At 61.9% G+C, this 7,317-nt stretch overlaps 1 pseudogene across 1 annotated transcript; it reads right to left on the bottom strand.

The window, feature by feature from the left end:
- On the bottom strand, positions 1-6,469 carry LOC306646470 (WD repeat-containing protein 18-like; annotated as a pseudogene). The gene is made up of 10 exons: positions 6,199-6,469; positions 5,330-5,441; positions 3,017-3,150; positions 2,754-2,898; positions 2,135-2,276; positions 1,974-2,037; positions 1,765-1,886; positions 1,418-1,588; positions 596-664; positions 1-518 (listed from the first exon to the last, which is right to left on the bottom strand). The product of its transcript is annotated as a WD repeat-containing protein 18-like (transcript).
- Positions 6,470-7,317: the final 848 nt, after the last annotated feature.

Genomic DNA, 7,317 nt, shown 5'->3' with positions numbered 1-7,317 from the left:
CACTGGCAGCTGGCACTGGCTCTGCCCCAGTGTCACTGCAGCCAGCAGTGACCTCCTGACTGAGCTGCCAGCCCCTCCTGCAACTCCTGGGTCTCCAGACCTGCCGGACTGTCTGCACTGGGGCTGGGGCCCGCTGACTGTAGCCCCTCGGCTGCTGCACTGAGGGTCTCAAGGTCCCAGCTTGGTCACTGAGTCAGGCAGGGACACATGGCAGCAAAAAGTGGCTTTCAGATCATCTTTTGTTAAAAACAGAAGCACCATGGGACACAACCAATGCCAGTGGACAACACAGACAAAACGGCCCCAAACAAGGGGTAAAACCCCAAACAGAACATAAAACTGGCCCAAGCGTGAGGGCCGCCTCCGGTTCGGCGGTCGCCGCAGCCCTCACTTGGCGGGTCCGTGATGATGCGCGTGGAGAAGTCAAAGAGGTCACGGTTGACCTTGCGCAGATTGCGCACCTCGTCCTCCAGCTCCGTCACGCGCACGCGCAGCTGGTCCTGGCCGCCCAGCACGTTCTAGGGAGGGGCGGGGTCAGAGAGGAGGGAAGGAGGGCCCCTCCCACCCGGGCCCCGCCCCGCCCCGCCCCGCCCACCTTCTCCAGGGTGCTGCACATGACTTTGTGCAGCTGCTCCATGCGGTCCAGGTAGCTGGGCTCCATACCCTGCAACACAGGGCGCAGTGATCCCGGGCCTGTGCCACCCCGCGTGGGGCCGGTCACCTGGAATACTGCCCGGGCTCAGAGGATGGGTGGCCAGAGGCAAGGTGCTCTTGGTCACTGGGTCAGGCAGGGACACATGGCAGCAAAAAGTGGCTTTCAGATCATCTTTTGTTAAAAGCAGAAGAGCACCATGGGACACAAAGCAAGGTGCTCTTTCCAGTCTGCACTGTCCAGGACTGCTGGGAGAGTGCTGGGGACAGCGTCAGGGATGGGGCCGGTCACACTGCAGAAGCAGCACCTGAGCAGGCAGGAAGGCTCTGGAAGGGGGCCCTGGAGTGGGATCAAGTTGCTGCCCAGGAGGGGGCCAGTCAGCCTTGGGATCAGCTCCACCTGCAGAGCTCTGCAGCCCACAGCTGTCAGGCCTGCCCATGGGCAGGACAGCAGAGCCCTGCAGCGTGGACGGAGCAGGCCAAGTGCCGGGACAACTGCCTGGGTCCTGGAAGGACACTCCCAGAACCATCTGGACCCACCACTGCCCCAGTAGAGGAGGCAGGAGGGTCAGCACCGTGCACTGTTGAGAGGTTCTGGTATTTACTGGCCACCAGGCCAGTCAGCTGGTGTCTTTCTGAGAAGCTGCTGAGGGGCACTTGGCCTTCTGGCAGGAGGGGTGCTGATGGGCCTGGGCCTGTGCGAGTGGCCGTCTGCAGCTCAGGCGGACTTGCCAGGCACCCTGGAGGCACTGCGGAGCGGGCGCACAGGCCTACCTTGGTGGCGGCCCAGGCGCAGGGGGAGGCCCCCTCCACGAGGCTCGTCCCCAGCTCGGCGCCCAGCAGGTGCTTATTGAAGCGGGCAGCGGCAGGCTGGGCCTGAAGTCGGAGCTCAGCATGCCAACTGGCGCCAGCAGGATGGACGCGTTGGTCACCGGGCCTGTGGGACACCAGCGGTCGCCTGCCCTCACTCAGAGCTCCTTAAACCCAGGGCCTGAATCGTGGGCTGGCCAGGCCCACAGGCCCAGGAGGCTCGCGTCCTCGCGTGTGCCCGTTCCTTCTGTGGATTCCACTGCCCCCCCCTGGTGCACAGGCAGGGGACCCGCTGCCGCCCACCTCTGAGGGCCACGGTACGGATGCACTGCTTGCTCTGAACGTCCCGAGACGCACCGTCTCGTCATGGGAGCCGAGAGCAGCACACTGCCATCAGTGGACACCGACGGCAGGTCACCTGGTTCCTGGGAGGTGGGACACAGACAGGCGTAAGGAAGGACAGTGCACGCCCTGCTCCAGGCTGTGCCTTGGTCCCCCTTCCCCATCCCTACCTGTGCCCTTTGAAACCTTCCCAGGGTCCTGCTCTGGCTGGAAGCTCCTCTCCCTCTGTGTGGGCTGTGGAGGCCAAGACAGCTGTGAGCACCAGGGAGCAGCTGCCTGCAGCCCTTGGGACCCACTGGAACCGTCGTCCACTCTCCTGTCAGCCACTCACCCGAGCACAGAGGTCCACTTGGAATATGGAGCCATCACTGCCACACAGAACATGTGGTGTTCTGCCAGGTCCTGGTCACGGCCATGATGCCCACATCAAACAGGATGGACAGCAGCAGCTCACCAGAGGAGATCTCCCACAGCTGGGTGGGGCAGTGGGTGGGAGGGCATGGGCACCCAATAGGCACAGGGCTCTGGGGTGGGGGCCCGTGAAGGGAGGGGTTGCTGGCCCTCGGGAGGATCCTCAACCTGGACATGTTGGCCCCAGGGTCCTACTCGTGGGAGCTGTCAGGTCCAAGAGACGCGGCCATTCCCGGCATGGAGCTCGGTTCTCCTGCCGGACAATCCCTGCCCCCACCAGCAGAGTCTCAAGGGCAGCGATGCCCTCAAACCTCCATAGGCTTGGCCCAGGGCCTTGGACAGGCACGGCTGGCTGAGCGGGAATTTCCAGGAGACAGAGGCTGGGACTGTCCAGCCTCTCTGGAACGCCCTTGGGGCTTGGAGCATCAGGGGTCACGAGCTGCCTGGAGGCTGACAGCTGGGGCCGGTGGGGGTTGGCTTGCTCCTGCCACCAACACCCAGCGCTCTGCTCGCGGGCCCGGCAGGGGCAGGGGCTCTACCTTCACTGTCTGGTCCAGCGAGGCGGTGGCTACCCGGGCCAGCGGGCCCCCAAAGCCGCAGTGCAGGTCGGTGATGGGGAAGTGTTGTGCTGAGACCAGACATGCCGGGGGGCTGGGATTCTGGAGGGGTCCACCTGCAGCAACGCTGTGTGGGGTGCAGGCCCCTGGAGTTGTGCTCACCACCCAGAACACCTGCCCGCCCACCCAGCCCCACCGCCAGCCCTTCCCGCCGGGGGCCCTGGGCACGTGGGTGGGCATACTACCTGCAGAGGCTCCAGGTTAGCACCAGGCAGTCCCTGCCCCCTGAGAGGAAGTGACTGCTGTCCCCCGTGAACTTCAGGCATGAGACGTCCTGGTAGTGGCGGTTCAGGATGACCAAGAGGTTCCCCGTGGAGACCTGGAGCGGACGGGAGCACCCAAGTCAGGAGGAAGCTGGGCTACTGCTCCCACTCCGAGCTGCCAAGATGCCAGCAGCACATGCAAGGAGTCCTATCCACCCTGCCTGGGACGAGGCCGGCCGTGCAGGGCCAGGTGGTGGCTCTATGGCCCTGGGCATGGTGAGGCCCACCACGCTCCACGGGCAGCACTGCCGGTGCTCCCCTCACTCCCAGCTGCACGGCAAAGACCACGGCGGGGTCACGTGCTGCCGGAGGGGCATCTGCTTTACTGTCACCTGGACTGGTGGTCAACCCTAGGGAAGGCATGGAGCTCCTGCCTGGGTTCCTTGAGGAAGGCTGGGCTTGGGACTTGACCAGCTTGAGACTTGGTCACAGCAGAAATCTCTCTGGAAATCTGCGGATGGGCACACAGGAGACCAGTCTCAAGGAGAGGAAGCAGAGGCAGCTGGCGACAGACATGCCCACTCGCTCACATGGCACGCGGGAATGGCTGAGCTAAAATGGTACCCTGCTGAGTGTGTTCAAGCCCCGACCCGGCCGCAACCTGCAACTATGACCTTCTACAGAAACAGGGTCAAGCTGGGCAGCCCAGGGGCAGAGTGCTGGCCTGACCACACAGGGCCCCCGACTCAATTGCCAGCACTGCAGTAGGAGCAAAAAGAAGAAAAACAGGGCCTTTGCAGACGTGCGTGGTCGGCTGAGGCAGGGCACGGTGCAGCAGGACGGGGCCCTCAGTCCAACACTGGTATCCTCGGAACAACAGGAGCCGGGAGGGTCGCCACCGGTGCTGGCAGACAGGAGAACGTGGCCACACCAGGGGCACCTGCAGCCCGGGCAAGGGAAGCAGCAGGAAGGACCCTACCCACACCTGCACACCCGAGCTTGCTCTGGGCTTCAGGGCTGAGAGGGGCCATTTCCTGCTGTTCTAAGCCGACTATGGTGCCTTTTTGGCAGCCTCAGGAGACTCGCCCAGCCTGGCAGGCCACGTCCCTTCTCTGGCCTCCTCTCCCAACTCTCCCCCACAAGCATTGCTGCCCAGGGCAGTGCAGGACTAAATGATGCCCTCTGCATCATCCAGCTCAGACCTGGAAGAGGGCAGCTCACACCAGCTGGGCAGATGGGGCCACACTGCACTCCTGTCCCTGGGAGCCCGCACACAGGCAGACCCAGGCACCTGAGCTGTCCCATTCTGCTCTACGGCTTCCGGTTCCCTCCTCACACCCTCAACCCCACCCCTCGGCAGTCAGGCCACTGCTCAGAGAGGCTCCAAGAAGCTGCTGCAGCCCACCCTCAGCAAGAAGGTAGCCCTGATGCCTCCCCAGGGAAGAGCCACAGACTTCCTGCCCTCATGCAGCCCACCCTGGGTCCGGGCAAACAGGGCAAGGACTGCCACCCGTCGGGCAGCTGCAAGCCCATCCCCTGTTGTCCTCTCTGTGCCCGAGCCGCTTTCCAGCACTGGGGCTGAGGGCGACGTCCAGCACCTCTGGCCCTTTGAATGGCTCAGAGAACTCTCACACTCTGACCAGTGCTCTGGCCACTCTGAGAGGAGGGACAAGATCAGAGTGGGGGGAGAGAGGGCAAGGTTTGGCCTCGAACCCTGTATCGCCTGCACCCCCTGCTCAAACTGGGTGCAGACCACCCTACACAACTGACAGCTCGTAACAGACCCAGGGCCAAATCCACATGAGGCCTGACTCCACGTAGGCCTCCAGTGGACATCAGGAAACCACGCCCACGGTTACAGGTTACCTAGGACTGTTTCCCCGCCAGGCCAGAGCTGAGCACTTGGCCTAACAAGTCCAAAAACACTGACCCCCTGGCCCTCTGCAGAAGTGGACGAGTGGGTAGGGGCTAGATGGTGTGTGAAGGGGTGGGTGGGGCCATCACCTGGTTTTCCCAATGATAAGAAAAGAGAGGCCTGAACATCACCTGACCCCTTTATGATTCAAAGCCAGGCGATGTCCACTGCTTGGAAGAGACACTGCCCAATGCTGGGACAGCCCTGCAAGATGGCAGTGTGTCCAGGGCCTAGGCTACACTGTGCTCTACCCAGGAGGACTCAGGCTCTTTGGGGACTCGAGATTCTCCAGGGTACTGAGGAAGGAGGAAGCAGGACAAAGTGTGGGTGAGATCTGCACAACTGCCAGGCCCCAGGGTCACTCCGAAGCACCTTCTTACCTCCCATAGATATATACTTTCTGCAATTCCCGCCACAACGTAGAGGCCATTGGGTGATGTGGTCAGGACAGGTGACAGGTCCGGGGCACATGATCTTTTGCTGGAGCTGATCCTGGGGACACACGACAGAACCCTGAGCTTCTGCTGAGAGGCAGGGGAGGGTGAGCAGAGGCCAACTGGTAAGTTCAGAGTGCTAGAAACTGGCGCTGGGGAGGGCGGGGGGCGGGGAGTGAACCAACAGGTCAGCAAGGCGAAGGCCCTGGGACCTGGAGCCCAGCGGCCACTCCAATCCTGCTCACCCGACTGTGACCCTGAGACAGGTAACACGAGCAGCGTTTGCCCAGAGTGATCTCAGCAGGTCTGCGGGGCGGCAAGAAGCTTTGGGGGCTGCATTCTGGGGCTACTAATAGAGAAGACGTGGTGGGAAAGGCTCAGATAACGAAGGTTCTTTTTGTGGGATAAATAAGCTCCTGGGGTTATCCTCCCAGGGGGCTCCCAGAGATTTCGGACCTCTCCCTTTTCCTGCAAAATCACAAGATACAAAGGACCCTACTCTCCCCTTAACCAATTTTAACCGCACTCCGCTGGCTTGCACATCCTCGCAAGAGAACTCTCCCCCCAGCTAAGCATGAGCAACGCCGGGCGCCCAGGACTCGCCCTCAGCCCCAGGGCATGCGCAGAGAGCCCCGCCGCGCCCACCGTCCCGCGCATGCTTCCCTAACTCGACACCCCCCATCCATTCCCCACTAGGACTCCAGGCGCGCAACGCCCTCTGCCTCCCCGCTCCTCTCCAGGCCCCCGCGTCGCCCTGGCCCCAAGCCCCGGTCCCGCGCGCCGCCCTGGCCCAAGCCCCTGTCCCGCGCTCGCACCTTCCGCTGCAGCTCCCAGGCGCTGATGTAGTTCTTTCCCAGCTGAGCCGCCAGGAGGTACTCGCCATTGAGCAACGCCAGGCCGCGAGGCCCAGCTTGGCCGCGCGGTAGGTGATCAGGTTGGCGCCCGAGTGCAGCTCCCACAACCAGCAGCAGTCCACATCTGCGCCGCCGAATCCGTACACACGGCCACCTCCATGGGCGCCGCATCTTGCACACCGCCACTGCCCCGGAAGCGTGTCACCCCCAGCGAGACGCGACCTTGGCGCATCGCGGGCTAGAGCGGCACCTGCACTGTTCCGGGGCGGGGTGGGGGCGGTTTGGAGGACTCGCGCATGCGTACTTTGCCTTAGGTGTGCGCAGCCAAGGCGAGCGCTCCACCGAGAGTCGAGGGTCTCGGGCTGGAGTTGTTGAATGGTCACCTCTTCCGAGGCCTTCTTGCAAGTTGTTAGTCTGATCTGGTCATTTCCTTCTGGCCAAATGACCAGTCTTCCACTTATTATTATTTTGGTACCAGAGGTTGAATCCAGGGCCCCTTAACCACTGAGCCACATCCCCAGCCCCCACCCCTCTTTTTTGAGACAGAGGTTTAAGTTCCCGAGGTTGCTTTTGAGCTTGCGGTCCTTCTGCCTCAGGCCTCCCCGGGCCGCTGGGATTAGAGGCGTGGCCACCACGCCTGCTTCGGATCAATTTTTTTTTTTTTTTAATGTTCAAATATTTAAGTACTCACCTCCCAGGCCCTCCACGAAGACAATGCAGGTAGAACAGACTACACAGCCAGCAACAGCGTGTCTAGGGCTGGGGCTCAGTGGTGGCGAGCTTGCCTAGCATGCAGGAGCTCCTTGGGTTCCATCCCAGCACCATCCAACCAACAAAACGCCCTCTCATAATAGACCTAGTTGGCACGTAGTCCACTGAGATTTAATGCTTACTTTATTGATCAGTGTTTACCTCCCCTTTGACCTACCTCTGGGGCCTTAAAATTAAGTTTTCTACCTGGGCCAGTTGGTGCAAGCTCAACAAGTCACAGCTCCATCCGAGTAGCCACTAGCCTCAGGTCACAGCTGCCAACCTCAGGCCACGTCTATGAACGGAGGTTTTTACATTTGACTTTTTTTT

The sequence above is a fragment of the Sciurus vulgaris genome (genome assembly GCF_902686455.1).
Source record: "Sciurus vulgaris genome assembly, chromosome: 16".
In the NCBI taxonomy this organism is placed as follows: domain Eukaryota; kingdom Metazoa; phylum Chordata; class Mammalia; order Rodentia; family Sciuridae; genus Sciurus; species Sciurus vulgaris.
This window is presented reverse-complemented; position numbering and strand designations above follow the sequence as displayed.